At 46.8% G+C, this 10324-nt stretch overlaps 1 pseudogene; it reads left to right on the top strand.

The window, feature by feature from the left end:
• The first annotated feature begins 556 nt into the window (after positions 1-556).
• Positions 557-3122, top strand: LOC110315790 (annotated as a pseudogene).
• The last annotated feature ends 7202 nt before the right edge of the window (positions 3123-10324 follow it).

Here is a 10324-nt window from a genome sequence, read left to right on the forward strand (position 1 = left end):
GCCCACTTTGTCAAAAACTAAGAACCCAATGGACTCAAGCAGGTATCTTCCAGGAGTCAGAGGTAAAGTGGAAATTTCTGGTTTCCTTGGAGACCCAGTTAGGTTAAAACAAAGTTTGGGTCAGGAAGAAAGGTGAAAGACTGTTTTGCTGAGGCAGACACAGATGGAAGAATATTTTGCTATAGCAAACATGTAAAAGGATGCATGATGAGAGAGTCCCTTTCCTAGACACTGGGTGCTAGGCCCATCTCACAGGACAGTGAGCCTCCGTGGGTGACTGAAATGCTGAGAAGACCAGCGTGGTGGCTGAGTGAGACCCTGAGGGGTGGGCAGCGCGAGACCTCTTCCAGTTTCTGAGGAGCATGAGGCCTCTTATCTCCTGCTGGAGCTTGCTGTGGCTTCCAGACCTGGACCACAGCTGCGAAGAATCTCACTCTCCACATGCTGCTCCGGCTCCCTGCTCATTCCGAAGCTCCATACTTGGGCTTTGGCTACTGTCTGCAGCACTTTGCCTGACCGGCCTCCCAGGACATGCTTCTGATGCACCCAGACCCAGATGAGGTGGCAAGCAGAGGCTACCAAGAGAAAGCACCAAGTGTCCAGTGATGCTCCACCAGCAAAACGGAGGAATAAAATATCTTCTCTTTTGGCCAAGAAAGCCAGCAATAAAGAAACTCAGAGAGCTAAGATGAAAGGATGGACTATCCAGAGAGAACCCCATTCGGGAGTCCATCCCATCATCAGCCACCAAACCTAGATACTAATGCTCATACCGGCAAGATACGGCTGAAGGGACCCTGATATTGTGGCCTCTTGTGAGGCTATGCCAGAGCCTGGTAAACACCGAAATGGATGATCACAGCCAGCTACTGGATGGAACACAGGGTCCCCAATGGAGGAACTAGAGAAAGTACCCAAGTACCTGAAGGGGCTGCAACCCTGTAGGTGGAACAACAACAGGAACTAACCAGTACCCCCTGGGGTTGCGTTTCTGGCTGCATTTGTAGCAGAGGATGACCTAATCGGCCATCAGTGGGAATAGAGGTTCCATGGTCTTCCAAACTCCATATGACCTAGCACAAGGCAAGGCCTGGGCCAGGTAGTGGGAGTGGGTGGGTGGGGGGACAGAGGTGGGGGGAGGGGTATGGGAAACTTTCGGGATAGCATTTGAAATGTAAATAAAGAAAATAATAAAAAANAAAAAAAAAAAAAAAGAAACTCAGAGAACATTTAAATGGAGTGCACACAAAACATTTCCTCCAAAGAAGTATTTGGACAGTTTTGGCAATGGAAGACAAGAGGAGAAGTCATGTATCAAGACTTCGTTGCTGTTTAAAAACAATCCTGAGATCCCAGAACTCCACAGAACTGTAGTGAAGCAGGCTCGAGAGCAAGTGTTCTCTCCAGAAACTTTCCAGGAGCTGGACCTCCACCCACATCTAATTTCCACAGTAAATACAGTCTTAAAAATGTCCAGTATGACCAATGTTCAGGAGTATCCCAGTGCTGTTGGAAGGCAGGGATGCCCTTGTATGGTCCCAGACGGGCTCAGGAAAACTCCTGCCTATTGCATCCCTGTAGTACAGTCTCTTCAAGCGTTGACACAAATACAGAGCAGTGATGGACCCTTTGTTTTGGTCCTACTGTCCACCAGAGAGTTGGACACTGAACACAAAGGTTTTACACTGTTCAGAAGCTACTCAAGCCTGGATTGTTCCTTGAAGTGTTGATGGGCAGAGAGAAGAGGAAATCAGAAAAAAAGCTAGACTCCACAAAGGCATAAATATCCGTAACTCAACTCCTGGCTGTCTAGTGGATCATACAAAATCCACAAAGAACCTTCACTTTAACCAAATACGGTGGCTGATTGTGGATGAAGCAGACAGGATCTTGGATTTGGGTTTTGAAAAGGACATCACAGTGATTCTGAATGCTGAGTGTCAGAAACAGCAGAATGGCCTCCTGTCGGCGACACTCACAGAAGGTGTAACACGGCTAGCTGATATCAGTTTGCACAATCCAGGCAATATCTCTGCCCTGGACAAAAGCTGGAAGCAGCCCGATCCTGAGGAAGTTGCTAGCACCCAGCTTTGCCACACCAGAGTCTCGACCGGCATGTGGTATTGGTTCCCCGCAAGCTGTGCCTTGTCTGCCTCGAAACTTTCATCCTGCAAAAGTGCAAGTTTGAGAAGAACCAGAAGATGATTGTCTTTTTCTCAAGTTGTGAGCTGGTGGAGTTCCACTGCAGCCTCTTCCTTCACACCCTGCTTTGTCACTCAGGAACCCCTACTTCTGAGCAGCTGCCATCTGCCTCTTGACCATTGAAAATCCTTTGGCTTTATGGCAACATGGAACATGAGTTCATGAGTTCTCCCATCCTGGAACTGGAGTCTTACTCTGCACAAACGTTGCATCTCCAGGCTTGGATCTCCCACAAGTCACCTGGATTGTCCAGTACAGTGCTCTGTCTTCACCTGCGGAGTACATTCACTGTACTGGAAGAACTGCCTGGACTGGCTGTCATGGGAGCAGCCTGCTCATTTTGGCTCCTTCAGAGGCAGAATATGTCAACTCGTTGACTTCTCACAAAAATCAATGTTTCTGAGATTAAGATGGAAGATATTTTGGCTGTCCTGGCAAAGGATGATTGTTTTACAAGGAGACAAAGGGGGGCCCAGAGATTCCATGCCACTGGCCCCCAGGAAACCTGAGAAAGAGCCACAGTATTGCAGACAGTGTTTGAAGATTATGTGCACTCCAGTCAGAGGATGGTCTCCTGGGCAAAGAAAGCCCTGCAGCCCTTCATCTGAGCCTATGCCATCTACACCAAGGAGCTAAAGTCCATCTTCCATGTCTGATCTCTACACCTTAGGCATGTGGCTAAGAGTTTTGGACTAAGAGATGCTCCTAGAAACCTCAGTGTCTCTACTGTGAAGAAGGCAAGCTTTTAAAGGCCTGACCTTTGGAAGAAGATGCATAGAAAGCACCACCTTGTGCCCGCTGAAGTCTTGCACTTGGAACACTCGAGTGGACTGGAGGATGGTGGCAAGAAGGGCAGAAAGCAAGGCAAACAGTAGGGCCCTCAGGTGGTACCCAGCAAGCCTGGACCATGGAGAGAATGAAGCTGCTTCTATATCCTGAAGGCTCATCACCGGCCAGCAAGCTTCTTTTGGTTGTTTTTTAGTCTCTACAGGACCAGGTCAGGGTAGATCCAACATGACCTCGTGGCTTTAGATTGATGTCCTGTTCTTATCATCAAAGCTTCTGAAAAATATCTAGCACCTCTCCCTGAATACAGACTCGAGAGTACAGATCCTCGCCTGTTGGAGGAGGAGCCCTGGATGAAACCAAGTAGGCAGAGGCTGGTGCTAGACAGTCACCCACCTTTGGCAAGCCTTTTGTGAGACTGCTCAAGGACAGCAAGCATCCTGGGTAGCCCCTGGCGAGCTTGCCTGATTAAGTAGCCATGTGTGTATTGCGTGAGTGTTGTAAGATAAAGATGTTAAAAACAGGACAGAAAAATAAGGACACATGATGTTTATTTTTTTTTAATATTTTTAAGATTTATTTATTTATTTTATATATGTGAGTACACTGTCACTGTCCTCAGACACAGCAGAAGAGGGCATCAGATCCCATTACAGATGGTTGTGAGCCACCATGTGGTTGCTGAGATTTGAACTCAGGACCTCTGGAAGAGCAGTCAGTGCTCTTAGCTTCTGAGCCATCTCTCCAGCCCACGTGATGTTTAGAAGAAATATAAATATGGCGGCAAAGACAGTGGGAACTTGAGCTTTAATTCGCCCTGCTAGTCTTTGCTGACAACAAGCATGTATTGATTTGACTTATATTGTCTTGCTGAGCTTCACTGTGATCTCTTGTTAGAGAAAAACTCTCCAAAGAACTAGTGAGATTCCTGTGGCTTCTTGCCCCTTCCACAGACTCGGGTTCCACTCCCAAGCCTTGCAGTTTCTCCTGGATTTAACTGCCCTTGCTGATTCATGTGTGGTGTCTGCCAAGTGGACTTGACAGCAGCCTTTGATTCAAGTTTGGTGTTTGCTAGTGGACTGAACTGAGGACAATATAGATTGGAATTGCCCCCAGAGAACTACTTCTAAACAGGTTCACCTGTATCTCAGTATCTCCTTTTCCACTACCTCTGGCGGGTGGACTACAGGGGAGGTTGAACCCTTATTAAGGTAGGTTGCATAAAATATTTGCCTACAGAGAGGAATACTGGGACTCAAAGAGAAGGAACAAAATATGGACAGAGGTCTATTTCTGACTGATTTAGCAGCAGGATTTGGAAGGAGAGAATAAGAAAAGGAGGCAGGAGAGGCTGCTGGGCTAGAGGCTGGTGAGGGGCTGAGGCACAATCTCTCCTGCCAGGAGCCCTTTGTGATGAGGAGGCTACAGCTGTGTGATGTGGCCTGAGCCCTCCTGACACATCTCTCACTGCACTCCAGGACTCACTGGCCTGAGAGCTGCATTGCAATTCAGAAGATAGAGAATTCGATCCTTACATGAATACCTTTAGTAACTCATGGAGAAGCCCCAGCTCCATGGACATAGCAATGGATATAAGTATTGACATTACGTGTGGACTGGGGCTCTTTTTTCTACTAATCCCATTCCTGAAAGAGTACCCAGTATCACCACCATCTGGGAGCAAAAGGGACATCCCAAAGGTGAGAAAAACACTATTCACACACAACGGAGAGGCATTATGTTGTTCATGACTGTTACTCTCTCATTCCCTAGAAAGACAGGTGTAGTGAGAAATTTTGGCATTTTTTTAAAAACATAAATATAAGATTATGTTTTTGTTTTAATCTCAGCTGTAGGATATGGGGCTGCTTCAGATTCCCACAGCAGCTGAACATGATTTGCCCCATGTTCTGGCACGGCTTGATTTTGCATGCAGCAGATAGTTTCTGTAGTTCTGTGATATTTCAAATCCTGTGGACTTTTCAGAGGGTATATTAATGCTAGGTCCTTGAGGTGCATGGTGGGTTATTGGTTGTTGTTGGTTGCTATCAGTTGCTGGAGTTTGTGGTTTCCTAAGTAGTTCTGTGTATGAAGAAAGAAAGAAGAAATTGGATATGCTGATAGTAAAGACCAAACTCGCCTCAAGGAACTCAACACCCCAACTAGCAGAAATTGTCTTACAAGAAGATGGCTCTCTTTCCCTCTATCCATTTTTTTCTCCTATCTAGTGCTAGGGGATTGAAAGTGTGGAAAAAAGAAGAATCTACAAAGTAGCTAAAATCTGGCTACAAACACATGACAGGAAATCTCCAGAAATCTGCAGGAGTTAGCAGGCAGGGCAAAGGTGAATGTGGCCTGAGGTGTCTGCCTGAAACTCTCAGACCACCTCTACAAGGTGGCAGAGAGGCCACTAAAGACAACAATGACTCTATAGACAGACTGCATTTCTGAGTTGGTGGCAACCCGGGACAGGTCTGAGAAAGTCATTTGTCCTCTGCTCAAGCACTTGCTTTCATTTGTGTTGAACTGATGTGAAGCAGGTGATGAGACCAAGTGTTTCAGATCAGGGCTTGAGTGCTCTCCTGTTCGAGGAAGCAGATATCGCCTGACAGCCCAGAGGCAGCTGCAAAGTTCAACCTCAGGTAGAAACGTGGGCAGGAGCCTCGGGTCTAAGGAACATTGACTGAGGACATCCCTGGAAAGTATGCGGTTTTCCCAACAAGAACAAAAGAAAATGTGTTTATACATGGTGTGAATGAGTCAAGGATGGATGAGAGAGAGCTCTCTGGGAAATGTGGATTTCATGTTATCCATGAGCACAGAGAGTAGGCAGCTGGTCTACCACAGAGGAAGAAGGGACCTCAGCTCATGTATCCTGTTTCCAACAGGGAGGTGGTAAAGAAGGGGCAGAACAAGTCCTGGAAGAAACCTGCTACTGTAAAAGGTAGGCTTCTGCTTTCCTGTGGAAAGAAATTCCATCTGGCTTGCCCCTTAGTGATGAGGTTCATGATAAGAGCCATGATTCTGAGAACATGAGATGCAGGAAGGAAAAGGCAGCTTCTGGGAAGGAAAATAGTATCAGGGAATCCCCAGGTTTTGTGATAGAATGAAGCTGTGGTTGGCCGGGGATGGGTGCTGCCCAAGGGAATGTTCTTCACGGCAGTGGAGTGATGCTGTGCTGTGCATGGGAGACTGCCAAGTCTACCTGACAGAAGATAGCTTCAATTCTCCCAGCTGCATTTTGCTTTCAGATTACTGATCCTGTGCTCTTCACAGTGTTGTATGGTGAATGACAGGGATTGAGGAAGGAGCAAGGAAAGTGTAAATGGAGAGATGAGGTCCCTCAATTCCCCTTGCTCACTTTCAGTGTTCTGTGTCCTTGGAGAGTGGTGCTTGAGCATTACAATCCTAGCATGGGTAGTTGTAAAACAAAGATGCCTCACTCCTGAGTGTGCTCATTCCTCTTCTTTATCCTATATAACCTCTTCTTTATCCTATATAACTATTTCCAAGTTGTAGAGATAGTGGAAAAAATGTGGAAGAGACCCAGACTCCATCACAACCTGTAAAAATGTAAAAAATCTCTGTCTTGAAGAATTTTTCATACCAGAATCTGAGCTCAGGGTCTGGGGCACTGAAGATGCTATACTTGGTGGGATTGGAACAGAGCCCTGCTTGATATGATACTAAGGAATATGGGATATGGAGGCAGTGAAGGGACTATATGGGTACAGGTGCCATATTTATCAGACTAATGGGTCTTTTGATCCTCTGCTTGGGGTTGATGCTTTTGCCCCCCTGCTCCCCCGCGTCTTCTGCTGTCCCACCAGACAACTTTTTCTTCTCTCTCAGCTGTTGTCTTACCTCAAGACCTTGGAGGATCTTATACAGCAGAAACTTAGTCGATTTTTCTGGGGTATATCCTCTGTGTTCTCAGAGTCAGTTATGGCTACTGACCAGATCATAAGAACCCCTTCCTTAGCAGAATGTAAAACTGTGGGTTTTGTGATGCATGTGGCCCTGCCCAAGCTCTATCCCAGACTCAACAACCTCCACAGCTTTCCCAGGAGCAGCCATTGCCTCATGAACTTGTGACACCAAGATTGGTAGCTATGACAGGTGTCCAAGAATTGGAAAACATCCTACGCTCTACACTAAACCAAACACATTCTGGTTTCCAGAGTAGGGTCTGTGGAATAGCGTGTCCTACCACTGAGAAACTGAAAACCAGCCTTGAAAATGGACTGAATTTCAAAGACACTGTACATTTTGATATCAAAAAAAAAAAAAAATCTAGCAACCATTAGCCAGCCCACTGACAACTTGTCCAGGGGCACCCTGCCCACTAAAGCTATCAAGCCGCTTCCATCCTTCCTGGGTATTGCCAGATGATCCAAGAAGCATCATGAGGACCCACAGAATGAAGTCATGGCAATTCAGCAAACAGTAATGGTTATTCCATCCTCAACTCCAAAAGCTAAAAGTAGAGCCAGATGATGAGGTCTTTGCCCATGGGGGTACCCTTAAAGAAGGCCATGGCAAAGTGTAACATACATAACACCATCAAGAAGGGCCTTGATATTGGCCCCAAAGATCTGCCTTGCACCTCAAGCAGCAGCCCTCAGAAGAGGCTGGAACCCAGGAACCCTGCACCAAGGACAGACCAGCTGTTTTATGTGAATGTTGCTGAGCATCATTCCTTGATTGACTCAAAGACTGAAATAAAGCTAGAATCAAATTTTGCAGAGCTTCCTGTGAAATGCAGAACGAAACCATATCTGCATATCCTTGAGGCAAGGAATCTCACCACACCGAGGTTCCAGCCTCAAACATTCCCCAGATTGTGTATCTCTCCTGATCCATCTGTGATTCCAAAACTGTATACTATTCCAAGGCTGCCATGATCCCAGAAATTTTGCATCACCATGATCCAGGAAAGAGAAGGGTAAAAGTGTTTCAGCTACCAGCCTAGAGAGTGCATTTATACACTCACCTTACAAGATTCAGAGCCCCTCTTCCTGCTGCCAGTCATAGCCCTCAAAGTCCCACCCTGATCCATGGCTGAGTGTTCAGCAACGTGCAGTCTGCTTCCAGGCAAACCCCAGCAGAGCTGGACTATACAAGGAACTGGAAGAGGCAGACTGCAACCAAATACCAACCCAAGAATGGCCAAGCATGCACCACAAAAGAGGTTTAAGGACATCCCCACTGTAGTGTGACAACAATGGGCCCTGAAGAAAGTATTGTAACATCAGTGGGCAAACAAACTCATTCAGTGGAGGTAAAAGAAAAGTCACCTCCTACATGGAGAGTGAGTCTGGGATCCAATGAGATACACACTGGCCAAGTCATTAGTATTGGTCCCAGGGACTTGGAATCTGTAGAGGACAAAACCACCTACCCCACAGCACTCAGGTGACTCAGTTCTAAAAACAAGGCTTGTAGTATTATTGACTTAAGATCAAACAAGCAGCCACAGGCCTGCCTGAGACATCATCCAGATGGCCCCAGTACAGTGTTCCCTGCCATGGTCAACTTGCCTTCATAGCACTCACTGCCCAGCTTCCAGAATGGATGCCAAACCCCCAAGACTTCCCAGGGCTTAGGCAATGTCTTCATGAGGATACATCATAGGGTGAAGACTCACAAGTTCAGCGTCCCCCCAGGATAAGATCAAAGCAAAGAATCACAAGGTGTTTCATCCCCATGAAGAGTGGCCAAGTATTACGCGATCTAGAGGCATAAGCCAAGGACAAGAGCTTAGGAGAGTAAGGCCTTCTATGCCTCCACCCAGCTCAAGGATACAGGCAAGACTAGGAGTCAATCCTCCCTAGATATACCAGGAAAAGGAGAGGCTCCTCCTAAAAGCTCCCAGAAGAACATCACAAGGAATGCTTTACAATATAGAAACCTCAACACAAAATACAAAGGGCAGAGGGATTTTTCAAAGAAGGAACCCCCCCATCCCCATCCCAACCAGCTACAGAGCAGACACAAGAGGTAGTAACAAGAAAAAACTCATTTGCAGTATGGCACCCGAACTGTAATTCCTTGTGAATGATCTGGTGCAGATCCTTGTGAATAATGAAGGGAACTCATCAAAGGTGCAAGGATATAAAGTGAAATCACCAGCTGAGTAGCTCATCCCACTCTTCTGAGGGTCTCTATGACCCAAACCATAGCAGAGCAGCAAGCACAATGAACTGTGGCCATGCTAAAACTAAGGATCACAACCATCCATTCAAATACACGGGGATTGAAAATAAACCACAGTCAGGCGTTGATGCCCAGAAAGCCTGTGTCCAACATCAGAACCTAGTAAAGAGAGGAATGAGCTTTGACTAGCTTCCCACTCCCAAGGGGAATGACCATCCATCTTGGTACAGGGGAACTGGAGACAAGCAGGAGCTCAGTCTTGTTGACCAGAGAACCTGTGACTCAGGTCAAATTAGAACAAAGATTGAAGGCCCCAACACCTGGGAGTAGCTGGGACCAGCATGACCCAAGCACCCAGGAACTCTGCCTGACCAGTGGCAAGCATTCCTTCCAGTCTGGGCTAGCATGCTGGGCAGGCCTTAGGTATGAACTCCACAGCCAGTCCCACAACACTGAGAGGAAGTTCCACTCCCAGGTGCTCTAACACACCCAGGATCATAGGATCAGAGGTGAGGAAGATACAACAACTGCCCCACACAGGAGAGTAACTGGCACCAGTAGGACTGAGGTACCCAGGAACTCCATCCAAACAGTGCACAGGTTCCTTCCAGTCTGGGCCAGTGTCCTGAGCAGACCTTGGGTGCAAACTCTGAAGCCAGTCCCACAACACCAAGATGAAGCTCCACTCACAGGCACTCTAACATGCCCAGGACCACAGGATCACAGGATCACAGGATTCCAGAAGCTTGGTAACACCAGGATCTCAGGGTCCCAATGACAGCTTGACTCCCAGGAGCCCTGACACACCCAAGATCTCAGGATCACCAGATCCCAGAATCACAGGATCACAGATACACCTGAGCTCTGAGGAGTTATGACACCGCCAGGATCACAGGAAGGACAGGCTCCAGTCAGATATAGTGAGGGCAGGTAACACTAGAGATAATCAGATGGCAGGAAGCAAGCATAAGTATATAAGCAACAAAAACCAATGTTACTTGGCACCATCAGAACCCAAGTCCTGGATACAACATCACACTGGAAAAGCAAGAATCAGATCTAAAAATCACTTCTCATGATGGTGATAGAGGACTTTAAGAAGGACATAAATAACTCTCTTAAAGAAATACAGGAGAACACAGGTAAACAGCTAAAAGATCTTGAAGATGAAACACAAAAA

This window comes from Mus pahari, unplaced genomic scaffold (genome assembly GCF_900095145.1).
Source record: "Mus pahari unplaced genomic scaffold, PAHARI_EIJ_v1.1 scaffold_10479_1, whole genome shotgun sequence".
Classification (NCBI taxonomy): Eukaryota; Metazoa; Chordata; class Mammalia; order Rodentia; family Muridae; genus Mus; species Mus pahari.